Genomic DNA, 21,700 nt, shown 5'->3' with positions numbered 1-21,700 from the left:
TTGTAGCATCAAAAATTAAAGCTAAATGTTGATTTCTTTCTGGTAATTATTTTGTTCAGCAACCTGGAAAAACGAACAAAAATTATCTCATTCCCTTTCCTATTTAAAGCCTGAAATATTTAATTAAAATGATAAAACTTAAAAAAAAGTGCTTATTAGGCCAGGCTCGGTGAGAGGCCGAGGCGGGGGCGGGGGAATCACTGGAGGCCAGGAGTTTGAGACCAGCCTGGCCAACACGGCGAAACCCCGTCTCTACTAAAAATACAAAATTAGCTGGACGTAGTAGTGCACGCCTGTAATCCCAGCTACCCAGGAGGCTGAGGCAGGAGAATCGCTTGAACCTGGAAGGTGGAGGTTACAGTGAAGCAAGATCACACCACTGCAGTCTCAAAAAAAAGAAAGTGTTTATTGAAATTTTTAAACTTACAAGTGCTGTGACATATAAATAAATCATTTTCTCTACATACACGGTTTTTGCACTTATACATGTCTAGACACCCTAGGAATGGTGGTGCCGTGGTGTGAACGTGGAGCCTGGAATGGCCAGCCCCAAAACCTCCTCCTCATCAACTGTTGACTCGTCAACAGTCAGTCAGTAATCAAAACTTCCTTAAAATACAAGAGCCGCAGAACATTCCGGGATATCTGTGCTACTTAATCTGGCAGTTCCTACTGTGTCTTGCCCCAGGTGTGACTTGCTCTCTTCCATGAAATTAATAACTGCAAACTGTAATGGGAACAAGGCAATTGTCTCCGCACTCTTACCCAAAGCGTTCTGAGATGTCTGGTAGTTATTTGGGTCCTTGCTTGACTTTCGCCGCCTTAAAACTAAGGGAACATGGCATTTGTAAATCTGAAAGACTTGTGATAATTTTCTCATTTCCTCCAGGCTGTGTGCCTCACTCTGAGTTTGCGGAGGGATCAGCCCTTTTTCAGGGCGCCCTCATGTCCTGAGTATCATCCTCAGAATGTGAGGCTTGGGCCCAATCTGAAGAGGGTGTGAGGGAGAGCCAAAATGCAGGGATTGTCCCACAGTGCAGTCCCGCTCTGTAAATCCCTCCCTCTGACTAGCTTGATTTTAGGCTCTGAGAATGGATGGGGTGGGATCGTGAAAGGGTGGCCTGTCCCTCCACACCTGTGGGCGTTTCTCGTCGGGTGGGACGAGAGACTGAGAGAAGAGACGCAGAGACAAAGTATAGAGAAAGAAAAGTGGGCCCAGGGGACCGATGTTCAGCTTATGGAGGACCCGCGCCGCCCGGGTCTCTGAGTTCCCTCAGTATTTATTGATCATTATCCCTACCATCTCGGAGAGGGGGATGTGGCAGGACAACAGGGTAGTGGTGCGGAAAGGGTCAGCAGGAAAACATGTGAACAAATGTCTCTGTATCATATAGAAGGTTAAGAAAAAAGTGCTGTGCTTTGATGTGCACATACATAAACATCTCAGTGCGTTAAAGAGCAGTACTGCAGCCAGCATGTCTCACCTCCAGCCGTAAGGCGGTTTTCTCCTATCTCAGTAGATAGAATATACAATCGGGTTTTACACCAAGACATTCCATTGCCCAGGGACGAGCAGGAGACAGATGCTGTCCTCTTATCTCAACTGCAAAGAGGACTTCCTCTTTTACTAATCCTCCTCAGCACAGACCCTTTAGGGCTGTCGGGCTGGGGGACGGTCAGGTCTTTCCCTTCCCACCAGGCCATATTTCAGAATATCACATGGGGAGAAATCTTGGACAATACCTGGCTTTCCTAGGCAGAGGTCCCTGCGGCCTTCCACAGTGTTTTGTGTCCCTGGGTACTTGAGATTAGGGAGTGGTGATGAGTTTTAACAAGCATGCTGCCTTCAAGCATTTGTTTAACAAACACATCCTGCATAGCCCTAAATCCATTAAACCTTGAGTCGACACAGCACATGTTTCTGGGAGCACAGGGTTGGGGGTAGGGTTACAGATTAACAGCATCTCAAGGCAAAAGAATTTTTCTTAGTACAGAACAAAATGGAGTCTCTTTGTCTACTTCTTCCGACATAGACACAGTAACAGTCTGATCTCTCTTTCTTTTCCCCACAGATTGCTTTTCAGTACTTTCTGCTGAGACATTTTTGTATATTCATTTCTCTCTCAAGGAGCCTCTATAACAAAAGAGAAAAAAGTATCTCGGTTTCTGTGTGTGGCACATGAGTTTGAAAGATTTCTCAGACTGTCGTTCAGGACTGGCGTTACAGATTAAACGCCAATTAGATTCAGGACCAGCGACGATGGGATCCCTGACAGGCGGATATAACACCTCGTTAAGGACAGACTGCCCACCACTCTCCTTCTTTCTCTGTTTCTGAATTTATTTTCTATAAATTCCGCTGGGTATCAGAACCTTCCTTCGGCTGACTGACGCTTTGCAATTTCCTCTCCAAGCCCGGATCTGTTCCCCAAAAGTCTCTCGTTCCTGCTTCTAGCTTCTCTTTTTAGCTTCTCTAGGTTCCCGTCATCGGCTTTCCTTTTTTCCGAGGTTGAATCCCCAGTTACGAGAAGCGGAGAGGTCTTCTTGTCATAAAATTAACTTCCCTCGGCTCCTGTAACAGGGAGTGGGAGCCCACCCTCCCACTCGCCGTGTAGCACTCCGCATCTCTGAGAAGAAAGTGACCACCCCAGCCCAGCGCAGCACAGATTTTCTTTGAGAACCTGCTCGGAGTTCCTGCCCCTCGTCGCTCCTTGATTTTCCCTCATCGACTACATACAGTCTGTTGGATGTCGGTCAAGGTATCGCCAGCCCCTGCCATGGGAACCATTTGGGGAAAAACAGTTCCGATTTATTATACTTCAAAGATGCCCAAAGATTCCCTGTCGTCTGTGTACCATAAAAATAAAAACAGATGAAAATAAGAAGATCAATGTATTCGACATCTGCACCCAGGCGTACAGCTTTGAGGTGATCAACTGGGAAGCGAAGGTAGCCCACCCAGAGGGAAGAAAGGAACAAAGCTGGAGAATGCAGACGTGGATGCTGCAGGCCGCTGCCTTCCAAGTGAGCGGGTTACAAATTCCGCTAACCCCAGCCCCCCACCACGCTATTGGCTATTTGAGGCATGTGGGGTTTTTTTCCGGACTAGAAGTCTTGTGTTCCACCTGGTTTTTCAGGACCGCTCAACATTCCTGAGCTCCACCCCTGCCAAGGTGGAGCCAGCACAGGACTGCAGGCGGAGTCTCCAGACTCATCCAGAAACAGCCACTGCGCGGAGCTGGGAGCGCGTGTCGGAAGCGCACCCCTAGACAGCTACTGTGGGAAAGCTCTGGGCCGGACACAATTCCACATGCTTGATATTTTAGAAAAGAAGGAATTATACCCCCGCTGTAAAGGGAGTGTGGATTACAGCTATAACACGTACCAGGAAGGTAAGCTTTCCTTGCAAAAGCTACCGTCTCTGATGCTCGAACTCAGAACCTTCAGATTATGAGACTGACGCGCTGCCCACTGCGCTAAGAGGGCGACGACGTGCAACACCACGCCAGATTCCACAGGAATTTTCTAATTTCTTTCCCCAGGCGGGTTATTTTGGGACTTCAGTTTTCTTCGCCCAAGGTCGCTAGTTCTCCAAGATTATTTCCAATAGGCACGCGTAGGCTCCTTTTTAGCCCATCGGAAGAACCTCACAATCGGAAGCCATAGTGTACTGAACAATTATGCCTGACCTCATTCTCTATTGATCTGGATCTTCGTCCCCTCGGATATATTAGACAATAATTACTGTCCACAGTCTCCTTAGTTGGAATAGCGGGCTTTCACTAAATGCTAGTTGAATGAATGACAAGCTCCCAAACATGCCTGCAGTTTACAATTACCTCTCTTAATTTAAATTTGCATTTCCACTTATGTCACCTGAGATAGTCCCCTCAAAATATCACCAACTGATTTTATGATGAGTCTTCATGTTTTCTTCACCTCTATGTTGCAAATACTCTATTAAAGATTTTATTACCATAATTTCATTTAGTCCAATTTATTTATTTATTTGCCATAAATCTATACATCATTATCCCCATCTTACTGATGAAACTGAGGCTCAGCAGAACTAAATCCACAGCTGATAAGGGGCAAAACCAGATCCTGAAAGCAGATTTTGTTTTCCAAAAAGTGTGCTGCCCCCTTTCTCCCTCTAGATCATGTAATCTCCCCTTTTCCTCTCCACACTACCACACTCATTTGTTAAGCAAATAGCTATAGAATTTTAGATTCGTTGGTCCATTCAACAAACTTTAATTCACCACCTGCCATGTACCCGGCATTTATGTTCTAGATTTCCAAGGCATCCTTGGCCCTTTATCCCTCACATCCCTACAAACACCTTAAATCATTAGTTCTCGAAGTGCGGTGCCCAGACCCACCACATAATTCTCGAGGACACATTCCATTTCAGGTACTGTGCTACCTGAAGGATTTGAGGATTCAGAAGAAATTGAGCCATCCCTGACCTCAGGAGCTGACAGGACAAACTGTCCTATCTGGTCCAGTTCCTATACTCTCAAACTTCCGGATTCTTATAAATGCATCTTTCTAAATATTTTATTTTGATACTTTGACTCCCATTCTGTACTAGTTTGCTAGGGCTGCCATAATAAATATCACAGACTGAGTGGCTTAACCAACAGAAAATTTTCTCAGTTCTGGAGGCTAGAAGAGTTGTTAGCTTTGGTTTCTCCTGAGGCCTCTCTCGTTGGCTCGCAGACGGTCACTTACCTTCTTGCTGTATTCTTGCATGGTCTCTCTCTCTACACATATTTCCATCTTTTCTTATAAGAACTCCTATTGGGATTTAGGGTTTCGACATGAATTTGGTAACGGGTGGGGCAGGACAAAATTCCACCATAACAGGCTCAAAGTTGTTTAAATTTCCACCTTCAAATTTGCAGTAGACTTTGTTACTGGAAAGCACTACTTCTTTTTTTTTTTTTTTTAACAAGTATTTTAGAGTCCCTTAATTAAACAGACCATATACCTTTCCTTATCTAGGAATTCCCACTCCAATGCGCGGTCCACACACCCATTATTTCTCCTCATCTTCATTCTTCAAGGCCCATTCTTGATTCTTTCATTCTTATTTGAAAGAATGTAGCGTGGAGGAATGTAGCATACTAGTTTTTCCCTCGGAATTGCATGACTCATTGTCAGTAACTATCTTATGGTTTTTGCTGTTATGACATTTAGTATGGATGTGTGCTATCTTTCATTAATATCCTCCATCTAGTAGTCACTGTTTCCATAAGGAAGCGCAGCCAGTGTGAACTACAGTCCAAAACCTCACATATGCATAGACTGGTTATGTAGTCTAAAGAAATTCCTGGCTCTGAGTCCTAATTCTGAAGGTAGTGGTAAACTTCAGTCCTTTGGTGTCTTATTCACTTAGGTTCATGCCAAGCTTATGGGGCCCAATGCAGGTCCCAGGAAAAGGAGGAAGGGATGTATGCTAAACCTGTTCCTATTTCTACCCGCCAGGTTTGTTGTTGTTGTTGTTTGTTTTTCAGGTGGAAGCTCAACAGCATCCATGCCGTGGGTGATTGATGCTATGTTTCTCTAATGTTAGCAGTATCTTTTTCTAATGAACTCTCTCCTTGATGATCTCTTGTCATCTGTCTTGGCCAATGTCAGTAAGGGGTGTGCATGTAAAAATGCTCATAGGTACTTGAGATGTTCATCTTTTCCTCCTTGTTTGGGTGAATTGTTTCTTTCTTAATTTAGGGAAGTCCCTTCTCTCCATTTTCATATTCCAAGCCAATATGCTTCTCTTAAAAAACCTCTCCTTCATGCTACAGCGTCTCCAGACTCTTTTCAGGTCTTGGCTTAGATCATTGAGGGGAAATTTTTGCAACAACTACTTTCTACTTTGCTGCACACCGCCATTTAAGCTCAAATACAGACCCAAAATGATAAAATATATATATATATACATTTGCATCTCCAGATATATACCTCAGTGCAAATAGAAAACTGTGGACAATAGAGCAGTGATTATCTGCTTTCTGCTCTTGTTTTGTACAGTCTTTATGTAGTAATTTGTTGAAAGCAGATAAGTGGGAGCTATAGGCCAGAACAGGACATTATTCTATGAGAATAATTGGGGCACATGAAATTTATGATTTATTCATAGAATACATACTTTTTATTTTATTTGCCATTTCTAAATAGAAATTACATCTCATTTGCACTCATACTCAGAAATCGGAAATGTTGGGAGGAAAGCTGAGGCAGGGCTTGCATGTCTGACATAATGTAAAAGAGTCTTGGAACATGTCCTGATTCCAGGGTCTAAAACCCCTTGTGGCCTTTGGAACACCAAACTCTCTGCTAAAGGGTGGAAGGCTGCCCTGCCACACCACAATCTAAGCCCAGGGCATACAACCCCTCATGGCCTGGATGGAATCCAGGGCTCAGGGTATAAAACCCCTCGTGGCCTCTGGAATGTGTCTAGACTTGCTGGCTCCTTGCTTCTAGCACTCCCAGGATCATAAAACAATTGTATCTTAAACTAGAAGAACATGTTCCCCATTATTTCAAGTAGCAGAACATGTTCCATATGCTTCAAAGGAAATGCTAAACCATCACAGCTATAGCTCATGCGCTTGATGCACTGCTTCCTTTCAACCCCCACATCCTCACCACCTGCTTCTTTTTTGATCACCAATAAATAGTGTGGGCTTCCAGAGCTTGGGGCCTTTGCAGCCTCCACACTAGCTTGGGCCCCTTGGACCCACTTTATGCACTCTTAAACTTGTCTTGTCTCATTCCTTTGACTCTGCCGGACTTCGTAGCCCCCACGGCCTGGTGTTGGGTCTGGCCTTCCCAACAGGAAATACCAAGTGGCTTCTTTATATTACGCACTACTATGGTTTGAATACCCCCTTCAAACCTCATGTTGAAATTTGATCCCTAATGTTAGAGGTGGGACCTAGTAGAAGGCATTTGGGTCATGAATAGATGAATGCCCTCCTTCTGGGGTGAGCGTGTTCTCACTCTATTAGCTGTTAGAGCTGGTTGTTAAAAAGAGCTTGGCACCTCTCCCCCAACTTGCCTCCTCTCTTGCCATGTGACCTCTGCACAAACTAGCTCCCCTTCAACTTCTGCCATGAATGGAAGTCGTCTCCAGGCCCTCACCAGGTGTAGATGCTGGTGCCAAGCTTCATGTACGGTCTGCAGAACTGTGAGCCAAATAAGCCATTTTTTCTTTATAAATTACCCAGTCTCAGGTGTTCCTTTTAGCAACACAAAGTAGACTAAGGTGTGTACATTTGTCTACATTTTTGTACTTGTCAAATGTGGTTAGAATACCAAATGAGGTACTGCCTCACAGATCCCTGAGATGTCATTACTTGGCATAACAAAATCATAATATAGATATCATAATAATGCATAAGCAGACAGGAAAAAATCATAATAATAACAAAACTCATTAAGGGATAGCCACGTAAGTTTATCAGTTAGTTCTCTCTAAACTCTGTAATATGAATGTGGCCAATCTCTGGGATTTAATAATACAAAAAATATGTTTTGGTCTCCCAGTGTCATTTTAATCTTATTCAGTAGGATATATTCTTTCCCTACCTCCATATGAAGACATACACAATTTTATGCCGCATCCCAGGCAATACAGTCTCAGTCTCAAAGTTAAGATGCTGAGCTCCATGTAACACTCTAAAATTTAAGCTTGACAGAAAGATCAGATCTCTTCCTTTACCTACTGGGGCTGTTGAGTCAGCTAAAACTATTTGGATAGTTTTCTAAGGAAAATGTTTCATCTCTCTTTTCTTACCCTAACATTCTACCATTTGTTAACCACTGTTCTGAGACTTCTGTGTTTCAATTGTGGTGGAAGATGAGTTAAAGCCAGGGAGGGGTGGTGGGGAGAATAATAAAGTTCTTACTTTTAAATGATGTTGTCATTAGCCAGTGTCATACTTTCCATTCAGCTGTTTGAATACGAATAATTTTTTTAATACGATCCATGATTGTGGATTCTCATGTGCATTTCCCTTGATGATGATGTACTCTCCTGTACCCCCTTCTTTATGACTGCTTTTCCAGCCACTGCAAAACTCAAAGCTTCCTTTTGCTTCTTTTTCCTTAGCTACGTTCATCCTTCCACATAGCCCACTGGGACTGGCTCAAAGTTGACCTCATGCTAGTGCTCCCTCTCTCCTGATTCCCACACCTGTCTTGTGGGAAAGGCCTACATCTGGTTGTCCCTGAAAAGCCCTGGGACTACAGGCCAATCCCAATATAGAAGGAATTTCAGGCAGTCAATCTGCCCATTTCTCCCCTTTACATTTCTCATGCATCTAACTACCGTATCTCCCATATTTTGGTGCCAGTGATTGAACTTGTTGGCACCTGTATTAGTCCATTGTCACACTGCTATAAAGAACTACTGGAGACTGGGTAATTTATGAAGAAAAGAGGTTTCATTGACCCACAGTGCCACAGGCTGTATAGGAAGCATGGCTGGGAGGCCTCAAGAAACTTACAATCATGGCGGAAGGCGAAGGAGAAGCAAGCATGCCTTACCATGGCAGAGTCGGAGAGAAAGAGCGAAGGGGAAAGTGTTACACACTTTTCAACAACCAGATCTCAGGAGAACTCACTCATTGTCATGAGAACAGCATGAGGGAAATCTGTCTGGAACAGGTTTGTGAACCCATTGAGGTGTTCATCCAGTGCTGTTTCAGAGAAATCTCTATTTCAATCTATTCCTATACATTAGTTACTGAAAAACAACAGACAATCACAAAAACAAGTTGACCTTTTTGTGATCCTTGAGCCCAGTTGCGAAGGGCCCTCGTGACCAGGCCTCATGCCAAACAACTCGTTACAAAAAGAACTAGGGTTCCAGACTGGGCTGAAGCTTCATGAGACTTCTCCTCGTCTGTGCGCAGACAGGTGGCCAACTCTGGAGCCCAGGCTGTTGCTTCCCGGTCTGTTGGTGAATCCTCCATAGTCTGGTGAGTGTAAATATATATGAGTATATATATATATATATATATATATATATATATATATGTCTTTTTCCTTCCCATTGCAATTTGCTTGTTATATCAGTCTGCTTATTATTTCAATTTGCTTACTATATCATTTGCTTATTATATCTGCATTGCCATTTACGTGGGATAAAGGTTCTTTACCCTTAAAGGTATTGTGTGTGTGTCTTTTCTTCTCCCCTTACACGTCTTCCACACAGAACATGTACACATGTATCTACAGGTGCATGTGTGTATGTAGACGTCACTGCACCTGTGTTTATGTATACATGTCTGTGTACACCACATGCATGTGTAAATGTATGTGTGTACACGTGTATGCATGTGTGTATGCATACAGGCATGTACACATATGCACAAAGGTATCTACACATACATGTGTATACATGCATGCATGCATGCATGTTTATGTATGCATGCATGCATGTTTATGTATACATGCATGTACACCATATGTATGTGTGTATGCATGTGTGTATTTGCGGACGCATATGCATATGCATACATGCATGTACTTGCATGTGCACACGTAGCTGCACATTCACCTGTGTGTGTATACATGTATATACACGTGTGTTCATGTGTGAGTGTGTACAGATATGTACACATGAATGTGCAAATGCATGTGGGTGGGTGTGCATGGATGTGTGTGTATCCATGCATTGTGTACACAGTATGCATGCATGTATGTGTGTAGATATATGTGCAGATACACATATGCTTACATGTCTGCATGCATGTGTGTACATGTGTATGTGTTTACCCACTTACGTGTGTATGCACGTGTGTACTCATGCATGCGCATACGTATGCATACATGTATGCATTGTGCACATGTGTGCACATATGTTTGTATGAATAATGTATATATACATACACGTATACACCATGTATACCAGCCTACAAATGCATCTCTGCACACACGTGAAAGCATGTGTATGCCTGAATACAAGTGTCCATATTTACGTGTGCACATCCACACATACATGTCTACACACACACGTGTGCACACATGCATGTGCACACACAAAAATTTGTGTGCATATACATGCATGCACACACATACATGCATGACATATATGTGTACATGGATATGTGGGTATACCTGCATGTGCATACACACGTGCACTTGCATACACACATGCACCCATAATACATGTAAATATACACACATGTTTACACACAAAAGCACGATGCATACATGTACTCAAACATATATGTGCATACGCACGTACTTGTGCATACAAATGCACATGTCTACCCACACATGCATTCAGACGTCTGTGCACATGTATACATACACTTATACGTACAAACATACAAACACATATACACTCATACATGTGTGCACACTCGCACATGTACACAGATGCATGTGTACAACTACATGTGTGCGTCTGCATGCATTTGGGCATATTAATTGATTGTGTACAGAGTATGTACGTGTGCAAGTATGTGTGTATACGCATATGTGTAGATGCACATGTGTACGTTAACATGCATGTACACTCATGTAAACATGCATCAACACATTTGTACACGTATTTATTCGTGTATCAGGTTTGTATACACGAACCTAAACATGCATGCGAGCATTCGTGCATGTATGTACACGGGAATGCATATGTGTATGCATACGTGTATGTACACATATAAGCACAGGCATCTACACGTGTGCATGCACACCTATGTGCACACTTATGTATACATGTATGTGCACGTGCATAAATGAATTAAGAAAGAAACAATTCACCCAAACAAGGAGGAAAAGATGAACATCTCAAGTACCTATGAGCATTTTTACATGCACACCCCTTACTGACATTGGCCAAGACAGATGACAAGAGATCATCAAGGAGAGAGTTCATTAGAAAAAGATACTGCTAACATTAGAGAAACATAGCATCAATCACCCACGGCATGGATGCTGTTGAGCTTCCACCTGAAAAACAAACAACAACAACAACAAACCTGGCGGGTAGAAATAGGAACAGGTTTAGCATACATCCCTTCCTCCTTTTCCTGGGACCTGCATTGGGCCCCATAAGCTTGGCATGAACCTAAGTGAATAAGACACCAAAGGACTGAAGTTTACCACTACCTTCAGAATTAGGACTCAGAGCCAGGAATTTCTTTAGACTACATAACCAGTCTATGCATATGTGAGGTTTTGGACTGTAGTTCACACTGGCTGCGCTTCCTTATGGAAACAGTGACTACTAGATGGAGGATATTAATGAAAGATAGCACACATCCATACTAAATGTCATAACAGCAAAAACCATAAGATAGTTACTGACAATGAGTCATGCAATTCCGAGGGAAAAACTAGTATGCTACATTCCTCCACGCTACATTCTTTCAAATAAGAATGAAAGAATCAAGAATGGGCCTTGAAGAATGAAGATGAGGAGAAATAATGGGTGTGTGGACCGCGCATTGGAGTGGGAATTCCTAGATAAGGAAAGGTATATGGTCTGTTTAATTAAGGGACTCTAAAATACTTGTTAAAAAAAAAAAAAAAAGAAGTAGTGCTTTCCAGTAACAAAGTCTACTGCAAATTTGAAGGTGGAAATTTAAACAACTTTGAGCCTGTTATGGTGGAATTTTGTCCTGCCCCACCCGTTACCAAATTCATGTCGAAACCCTAAATCCCAATAGGAGTTCTTATAAGAAAAGATGGAAATATGTGTAGAGAGAGAGACCATGCAAGAATACAGCAAGAAGGTAAGTGACCGTCTGCGAGCCAACGAGAGAGGCCTCAGGAGAAACCAAAGCTAACAACTCTTCTAGCCTCCAGAACTGAGAAAATTTTCTGTTGGTTAAGCCACTCAGTCTGTGATATTTATTATGGCAGCCCTAGCAAACTAGTACAGAATGGGAGTCAAAGTATCAAAATAAAATATTTAGAAAGATGCATTTATAAGAATCCGGAAGTTTGAGAGTATAGGAACTGGACCAGATAGGACAGTTTGTCCTGTCAGCTCCTGAGGTCAGGGATGGCTCAATTTCTTCTGAATCCTCAAATCCTTCAGGTAGCACAGTACCTGAAATGGAATGTGTCCTCGAGAATTATGTGGTGGGTCTGGGCACCGCACTTCGAGAACTAATGATTTAAGGTGTTTGTAGGGATGTGAGGGATAAAGGGCCAAGGATGCCTTGGAAATCTAGAACATAAATGCCGGGTACATGGCAGGTGGTGAATTAAAGTTTGTTGAATGGACCAACGAATCTAAAATTCTATAGCTATTTGCTTAACAAATGAGTGTGGTAGTGTGGAGAGGAAAAGGGGAGATTACATGATCTAGAGGGAGAAAGGGGGCAGCACACTTTTTGGAAAACAAAATCTGCTTTCAGGATCTGGTTTTGCCCCTTATCAGCTGTGGATTTAGTTCTGCTGAGCCTCAGTTTCATCAGTAAGATGGGGATAATGATGTATAGATTTATGGCAAATAAATAAATAAATTGGACTAAATGAAATTATGGTAATAAAATCTTTAATAGAGTATTTGCAACATAGAGGTGAAGAAAACATGAAGACTCATCATAAAATCAGTTGGTGATATTTTGAGGGGACTATCTCAGGTGACATAAGTGGAAATGCAAATTTAAATTAAGAGAGGTAATTGTAAACTGCAGGCATGTTTGGGAGCTTGTCATTCATTCAACTAGCATTTAGTGAAAGCCCGCTATTCCAACTAAGGAGACTGTGGACAGTAATTATTGTCTAATATATCCGAGGGGACGAAGATCCAGATCAATAGAGAATGAGGTCAGGCATAATTGTTCAGTACACTATGGCTTCCGATTGTGAGGTTCTTCCGATGGGCTAAAAAGGAGCCTACGCGTGCCTATTGGAAATAATCTTGGAGAACTAGCGACCTTGGGCGAAGAAAACTGAAGTCCCAAAATAACCCGCCTGGGGAAAGAAATTAGAAAATTCCTGTGGAATCTGGCGTGGTGTTGCACGTCGTCGCCCTCTTAGCGCAGTGGGCAGCGCGTCAGTCTCATAATCTGAAGGTTCTGAGTTCGAGCATCAGAGACGGTAGCTTTTGCAAGGAAAGCTTACCTTCCTGGTACGTGTTATAGCTGTAATCCACACTCCCTTTACAGCGGGGGTATAATTCCTTCTTTTCTAAAATATCAAGCATGTGGAATTGTGTCCGGCCCAGAGCTTTCCCACAGTAGCTGTCTAGGGGTGCGCTTCCGACACGCGCTCCCAGCTCCGCGCAGTGGCTGTTTCTGGATGAGTCTGGAGACTCCGCCTGCAGTCCTGTGCTGGCTCCACCTTGGCAGGGGTGGAGCTCAGGAATGTTGAGCGGTCCTGAAAAACCAGGTGGAACACAAGACTTCTAGTCCGGAAAAAAACCCCACATGCCTCAAATAGCCAATAGCGTGGTGGGGGGCTGGGGTTAGCGGAATTTGTAACCCGCTCACTTGGAAGGCAGCGGCCTGCAGCATCCACGTCTGCATTCTCCAGCTTTGTTCCTTTCTTCCCTCTGGGTGGGCTACCTTCGCTTCCCAGTTGATCACCTCAAAGCTGTACGCCTGGGTGCAGATGTCGAATACATTGATCTTCTTATTTTCATCTGTTTTTATTTTTATGGTACACAGACGACAGGGAATCTTTGGGCATCTTTGAAGTATAATAAATCGGAACTGTTTTTCCCCAAATGGTTCCCATGGCAGGGGCTGGCGATACCTTGACCGACATCCAACAGACTGTATGTAGTCGATGAGGGAAAATCAAGGAGCGACGAGGGGCAGGAACTCCGAGCAGGTTCTCAAAGAAAATCTGTGCTGCGCTGGGCTGGGGTGGTCACTTTCTTCTCAGAGATGCGGAGTGCTACACGGCGAGTGGGAGGGTGGGCTCCCACTCCCTGTTACAGGAGCCGAGGGAAGTTAATTTTATGACAAGAAGACCTCTCCGCTTCTCGTAACTGGGGATTCAACCTCGGAAAAAAGGAAAGCCGATGACGGGAACCTAGAGAAGCTAAAAAGAGAAGCTAGAAGCAGGAACGAGAGACTTTTGGGGAACAGATCCGGGCTTGGAGAGGAAATTGCAAAGCGTCAGTCAGCCGAAGGAAGGTTCTGATACCCAGCGGAATTTATAGAAAATAAATTCAGAAACAGAGAAAGAAGGAGAGTGGTGGGCAGTCTGTCCTTAACGAGGTGTTATATCCGCCTGTCAGGGATCCCATCGTCGCTGGTCCTGAATCTAATTGGCGTTTAATCTGTAACGCCAGTCCTGAACGACAGTCTGAGAAATCTTTCAAACTCATGTGCCACACACAGAAACCGAGATACTTTTTTCTCTTTTGTTATAGAGGCTCCTTGAGAGAGAAATGAATATACAAAAATGTCTCAGCAGAAAGTACTGAAAAGCAATCTGTGGGGAAAAGAAAGAGAGATCAGACTGTTACTGTGTCTATGTCGGAAGAAGTAGACAAAGAGACTCCATTTTGTTCTGTACTAAGAAAAATTCTTTTGCCTTGAGATGCTGTTAATCTGTAACCCTACCCCCAACCCTGTGCTCCCAGAAACATGTGCTGTGTCGACTCAAGGTTTAATGGATTTAGGGCTATGCAGGATGTGTTTGTTAAACAAATGCTTGAAGGCAGCATGCTTGTTAAAACTCATCACCACTCCCTAATCTCAAGTACCCAGGGACACAAAACACTGTGGAAGGCCGCAGGGACCTCTGCCTAGGAAAGCCAGGTATTGTCCAAGATTTCTCCCCATGTGATATTCTGAAATATGGCCTGGTGGGAAGGGAAAGACCTGACCGTCCCCCAGCCCGACAGCCCTAAAGGGTCTGTGCTGAGGAGGATTAGTAAAAGAGGAAGTCCTCTTTGCAGTTGAGATAAGAGGACAGCATCTGTCTCCTGCTCGTCCCTGGGCAATGGAATGTCTTGGTGTAAAACCCGATTGTATATTCTATCTACTGAGATAGGAGAAAACCGCCTTACGGCTGGAGGTGAGACATGCTGGCTGCAGTACTGCTCTTTAACGCACTGAGATGTTTATGTATGTGCACATCAAAGCACAGCACTTTTTTCTTAACCTTCTATATGATACAGAGACATTTGTTCACATGTTTTCCTGCTGACCCTTTCCGCACCACTACCCTGTTGTCCTGCCACATCCCCCTCTCCGAGATGGTAGGGATAATGATCAATAAATACTGAGGGAACTCAGAGACCCGGGCGGCGCGGGTCCTCCATAAGCTGAACATCGGTCCCCTGGGCCCACTTTTCTTTCTCTATACTTTGTCTCTGCGTCTCTTCTCTCAGTCTCTCGTCCCACCCGACGAGAAACGCCCACAGGTGTGGAGGGACAGGCCACCCTTTCACGATCCCACCCCATCCATTCTCAGAGCCTAAAATCAAGCTAGTCAGAGGGAGGGATTTACAGAGCGGGACTGCACTGTGGGACAATCCCTGCATTTTGGCTCTCCCTCACACCCTCTTCAGATTGGGCCCAAGCCTCACATTCTGAGGATGATACTCAGGACATGAGGGCGCCCTGAAAAAGGGCTGATCCCTCCGCAAACTCAGAGTGAGGCACACAGCCTGGAGGAAATGAGAAAATTATCACAAGTCTTTCAGATTTACAAATGCCATGTTCCCTTAGTTTTAAGGCGGCGAAAGTCAAGCAAGGACCCAAATAACTACCAGACATCTCAGAACGCTTTGGGTAAGAGTGCGGAGACAATTGCCTTGTTCCCATTACAGTTTGCAGTTATTAATTTCATGGAAGAGAGCAAGTCACACCTGGGGCAAGACACAGTAGGAACTGCCAGATTAAGTAGCACAGATATCCCGGAATGTTCTGCGGCTCTTGTATTTTAAGGAAGTTTTGATTACTGACTGACTGTTGACGAGTCAACAGTTGATGAGGAGGAGGTTTTGGGGCTGGCCATTCCAGGCTCCACGTTCACACCACGGCACCACCATTCCTAGGGTGTCTAGACATGTATAAGTGCAAAAACCGTGTATGTAGAGAAAATGATTTATTTATATGTCACAGCACTTGTAAGTTTAAAAATTTCAATAAACACTTTCTTTTTTTTGAGACTGCAGTGGTGTGATCTTGCTTCACTGTAACCTCCACCTTCCAGGTTCAAGCGATTCTCCTGCCTCAGCCTCCTGGGTAGCTGGGATTACAGGCGTGCACTACTACGTCCAGCTAATTTTGTATTTTTAGTAGAGACGGGGTTTCGCCGTGTTGGCCAGGCTGGTCTCAAACTCCTGGCCTCCAGTGATTCCCCCGCCCCCGCCTCGGCCTCTCACCGAGCCTGGCCTAATAAGCACTTTTTTTTAAGTTTTATCATTTTAATTAAATATTTCAGGCTTTAAATAGGAAAGGGAATGAGATAATTTTTGTTCGTTTTTCCAGGTTGCTGAACAAAATAATTACCAGAAAGAAATCAACATTTAGCTTTAATTTTTGATGCTACAAGACCCCTCTGGAGACAGTGTTCACGCAGTATCTGGAGAGTGTTGTTTAGGCTCCTGCTTCCTCACGCAGTCCCCTCCAACAATGCTGTTGGTCCATTGTGCTTCCCACTGTCCTTAGTCCATCTCATCCATGAATAGGCCATCAGCTCCCCCAGACCAGCAGCGGTGGGCTTTCCTTTGAAATCTGGAGGGTCTGGAGGGCTGCACAAACTTCCCTTGACTTAGTTATCTCAGAGCATTGTGATGGAAAAGAAACATCCCATGCAAGTGGACAGCACTAGGTTGTGAACTGGAAGGAAGGTTGGAAAGGAGAGATACCCATTACACATTTCACTTTCTTGAACTCAGCAGCAGAGATAAGGATGAAATCAATAGCTTGAGAGAACTAGGAAATTTTAGGGCCGTGTTTGCATGTGTGTATGTACCTATTGTTAACAAATTGGTAATAGATCATAAATATGATCTAATATTAACTTTTTTCTGATTGTCAGCCATACAAAAAATTTCTCCTAATGTCTGATTATAAATAATAAGGTAAAATCTAAAGATTTTTATGTTTTTTAAGACTCTTTTCATCCATAAAAGGTCCCTGGTCTTTCTTTTATGGATATTATTTTTTTAAATTGATAGACATTATTTTTTAGAGAAGTTCTGGGTTTAAAGAAAAATTGATCAGAATAGATAGAATTGCCATAAACTCCATCACTCTCCCTCTCTTACAATTTTCCCTATTATTAACATCTTGCATCAGTGTGGTGCATTTGTTACAATTGGTAAACCAGTAATTATCAATACATTATTGTTAACTGAAGTCCACAGTTTACATTACAGTTTGCTCTTTGTGTTATACATCCTGGGTTTTTTTTTAAACAAATGTATAATGACATATATTTACCCTTATAGTATCATAAAGAGTTAATGCCAGTTAATTGTTGAAGGAACTGGGCCTTTTATCCTTAGAAACACCTCTATGTTGTATTTATTTCATTGTATCTATTTCCTGCCCCTTGACATGTTTCTTCATCTACTCTATTTCTTGTAAACTGGTAGTTACAAGTAGAGGCTCACTTAGATTCAGCTTCAAATCTTTTAACAAGACAATTTGATAGGTGGGCTTGTGCACTTTCCATTGCTTCGCTTTATGAGGTACATAATGTCTGGTTCTCCAACTTTAGTCACCAATATTAGCACTAATGTGTGTTTCAGCTGCCATTCATAAATACATGTATATATAACTCATATATTTATGTGAATATATATATTTATGTGTTGATAAATAAAATGATACACAAAAATTAGAAAATAACATTGAAAGACTGAACATAAAAGTAAACAAGAAGAGATTAACTCTTGAATGCACAGTTTAGAAAAGAATCAAAAGTATATCTTCAAGCTCCTTAGAATATAATGAAAATGGGGGCTTATAACGACATATTTCTAAGGATTCTGTAGAAACTGCTTTCTCATTTTAAATTATACCTTTAAATACCCAAGTTACAAAACATTAGAAGAAATCAGTGCATCAAATATAAGAAGTAAGAAAAAGAAGAACAAGAAGAAGCAGAAGCAGGAGTAGGAGGAGGAGAAGAAGAAGAAGAAGAAGAAGAAGAAGAAGAAGAAGAAGAAGAAGAAGAAGAAGAAGAAGAAGAGAAGAAGAAGAAGGAGAAGAAGAAGAAGACGGTAGCCCAAAAGAAAACCAGAAAATAGAATGGTGAAGGAAACACAGGAATTAACTAGAAAATTGGAAAATCTGCTTGGTCATTTGAAAATAAATGGAAAATTGTCAGTCAAATGTCAATAATAATAATAATAAGGGGCTATGGAGAAAGCACAAAGGAAAACCAAAAAACATTAGTGAATGCTATTATTAAGATTTTAGAAATGTGGCAGGATAATTTTTTTAAGTATTGCTTTGTGTTTGATCTCCGTTTCCTTATACTACTCACCTCATCTGTTCAAGGCAGTAACCGTATTTTATAGGACCTTAACTCTACACATGGTGATGAAGTGAGTTAAACACAGTCTACATAGACAGTGTTTCGGTACTCAGGAAGCTCCCATTCTAGGGGAGAGAAAAACAAACCAATAATTCAAAGATATGCTTTCCGGAGGAGACGATATTTGTGAAGATGTAATAGGAACTGAGAGATCGTGTGGGCATCACTTTTAGCTGTACTTGTCTAAAGACGGGAAATTTGCACTGACACCTGAGTACCTAGAAGTGCCAAACCTGTGGCAGGAGTGAAAAAGAAGGAAGGATGGAAGCAGGGGCAACAAGACTCTTACACGGGGATCAATAAAACACGGGCTCTAGGGAGGCGGCAGTTTCCTCTGATCTTCTCCCAGGTAAGAGGCACCGATGTTGTCAACAGGAGAAAGAACGGGGAATACAAAGTAAGAAACATAAACCAGACAAGAAATCGGAGAATGCGGGCGTCGATCCCGCTACCTCTCGCATGCTGAGCGAGCGCTCTACCGCCTGAGCTAATTCCCCAAAGGAGAGACATTTCACCCCACCCATTTTCCTGGTTGTTAGGAGCATGCCGGTGCTTTGTGTCGCCAAACCCCTGGCAGGACAAGATTGAGGGCCGAGCTTCTCAGATACTGCCTTCAGCAAAGTTCTATGAGCCTGACAGTGCGAAGAATAGGGATTTCCAAAGAAGGTCGTGAGGGAGACCTCTCTCCTCACTTCCCAATTTCGCCTTCTTCATCTCTCGGAATTAGAGAGCACATTCTGGAAGGAGAAGCACCACCCGGAACTGCCTGGCTTGGGGACACAGCTATTCCAGCACGCTCTAGAGTTGTGATCGTCACCTGCTCCTTGCCGCCACCGCCGCCCGGAAGTGGTGGGGCAGCTTCTCCCAGCCCCAGAGCTTCACGGCATAGCCGCATCTTCAATAGCACTTTCCTCCTGTAGGACTCAGAAAGTGATGGAGAACCTTGGAGGAGTTGAGAAAGAGAAAGCTTGAGAATTTTCATCTCAATCTGTGGATACATTCCTGAAGCACTTCTTCAGCACCAGGCACAGTGGATGAGGCCAATAATCCACACAGATACTGCCACAACAATAACGAGTACTGTGCAACTGTCATCTAGGCCAGATACCATTGGTAGCCTAGGGATTAAAAGAAGCTGGAGAATGCAGGCGTCGATCCTGCCACCTCTTGCATGCTAAGCAGGCGCTCTACCGCTTGAGCTAATCCCCCACACTACACTTGTCTTTTCTGCCAATTTTTATAACCGGGACACAAATATCGTCCTATGTCCCACTTAAGTTTCCAGGTTTTCGAACACCTCCGGAAACTTCCCTACCAAGGCGAAGCCAGGAGTGAAGCTTCTGGGAGACAGCCTCAGACCTGGAAGGCAGTGACCATCCTCTGCTTTTTCAATCTGAGTCGGGATCCTGAGAAAGAGAGAAAAGATCTCATTAGGAAAGCTCTAGTTCTAATCTGATTTCACTCTCCCATTAGATGAAAGAGAAGGAAGTACCGTCCCTAATTAGCAGTTACCTCAAATGCTCTGTTGAATGCATCACTTTTTAAGAACACAAACCTGGAAATAAACCCAAGTATCTTTTCACCGATTGATCCTTCAAGTAACTTATCTTTATCTAATATCAGTGTTACTAATTGTTTCTCCATTCAGGGGAGTTGAGATCTGTTGTTACCTATTAACCCTTGATATATTTAATTTGCATTTTTGTACTGATTAATGTTGTTGAACATCTTTTAGTGTGCCTATTGGCCATATAAGCATCTTATTTTGTGAAATGCCTGCTCAAGTTTTTTGCCCTTATCCTTACTGAGTGTTTGTATCACTGAGTTCTAAAATGTGTTTTATATTCTCCATAAAAGTCCTTTGTTATATGTGTATCCGTAACACATATGTTGTATAAAAACTATGTGTGCATATAACATATATTACATTTCTTTTCAAGTCTATGTCTTGCCTTTTTATTTTCTTAATATTGTCTTTCATAGAAAAACATTTTGATATTTTATAAAATCCAGTGTATCTTTTTTTGTAAGGGCTCATGCTTTTCTGGTCCCTTCTGAAAAAGCTTTGCCTACATCAAATATGTGTAGACTTCTTTTCTTCTTTTCTTCTACAAGCTCGATATCTTTAACGTTAAGCTTTTTGTATATAAACTATTTTGATTTAATTGTTGTACAGGATGTGAGGTAAGGGTAGGGAATCATTTTTTCCATACTCAGTTGCCTGGGACCATTTGTTTAAAAAAACATTTTACCTCTGTCATAAATCAGTTGACCACATACATTGATCTATTTCTGGACTATCTATTCTATTCCATCAATCTGGGTAAGTATCCTTGAGAAAATACCACATTATTTTGATTACCTTAGCTTTATAATAAGTCTTGAAATTACTTGGTGTAAGTCCTCCAACTTTGTTTTTCTTTTCCTAATTATTTAGGCTACTTTAGGTCCTTCAGAAGAAGCTTGTCAATTTCTGTAAAAACAAAAAAACAAAACAAAACAAAAACTCCTGCTGGGATATTTGTTGGAATTGTAGTAAATCTATAGATCAACTCAGAGAAAAAAAAAAGTTATCTAAATAATATTAATTTTTTCAATCTGTAAATATGGCAAACAACACCAATTATTCATGTTTTCCTGAGTTTTTCTCAGCAATCTTTTGTAGATTTCTAGGTACAAGTCTTGTGCACATTGACAAGTTTATCTCTAAATATTTCATTTCTTTTAAACCTATTGAAAATGGTAATTTAATTTTCCATTTTTGTTGATGCTAGTACATAGAAATACAGTTAATTTTTTTATATTGTAATCTGTGACATAGCTACATTTACTTATAATGCTTATTTTTGTAGATGCATTAGGATTTTTTGTGTATCTGATCATGTTGTTTGCAAATGAATATATTTTTCTTTTCTAAAGTGAGTATGCCATTTATTCTTCATTCATGCGTTCCTTACTTTCTGACACTAGCTAGGACTTTCAGTAAAATGTAGAAGTAGTAAGAACAGATATTTTGCACTTTTCTCCAATATTAAAGGGTACATATTTATTCTTCCACTATTAACTATGTTGCTAGTTGTAGGAGTTTCTTAAATGTCCATTATTCATCTAAGGAATTTTTCTTCTATTCTTAGTTTACTGAGATATTTTTAAACACCACGAATGAATGGCAAATTTGGTCCAATATTTCTTCTGCATCTAGTGAGATGATTACATGTAT

General features: G+C 42.2%; 2 non-coding genes and 1 pseudogene across 2 annotated transcripts; 2 read left to right on the top strand and 1 right to left on the bottom strand.

Annotated features, from left to right (window-relative positions):
* Positions 1-21,700, top strand: part of LOC735678 (beta-glucuronidase-like) — a 469,528-nt pseudogene that overhangs the window by 146,836 nt on the left and 300,992 nt on the right.
* Positions 3,414-3,486, bottom strand: TRNAM-CAU (transfer RNA methionine (anticodon CAU)). The gene has a single exon. It is a non-coding gene; the product is annotated as a tRNA-Met (tRNA).
* On the top strand, positions 12,999-13,071 carry TRNAM-CAU (transfer RNA methionine (anticodon CAU)). The gene has a single exon. It is a non-coding gene; the product is annotated as a tRNA-Met (tRNA).

The sequence above is a fragment of the Pan troglodytes genome, chromosome 5 (assembly GCF_028858775.2).
Source record: "Pan troglodytes isolate AG18354 chromosome 5, NHGRI_mPanTro3-v2.0_pri, whole genome shotgun sequence".
NCBI lineage: Eukaryota > Metazoa > Chordata > Mammalia > Primates > Hominidae > Pan > Pan troglodytes.
Note: the sequence above shows the minus strand (reverse complement) of the source record. Positions and strands in the feature narration are given on the sequence as shown.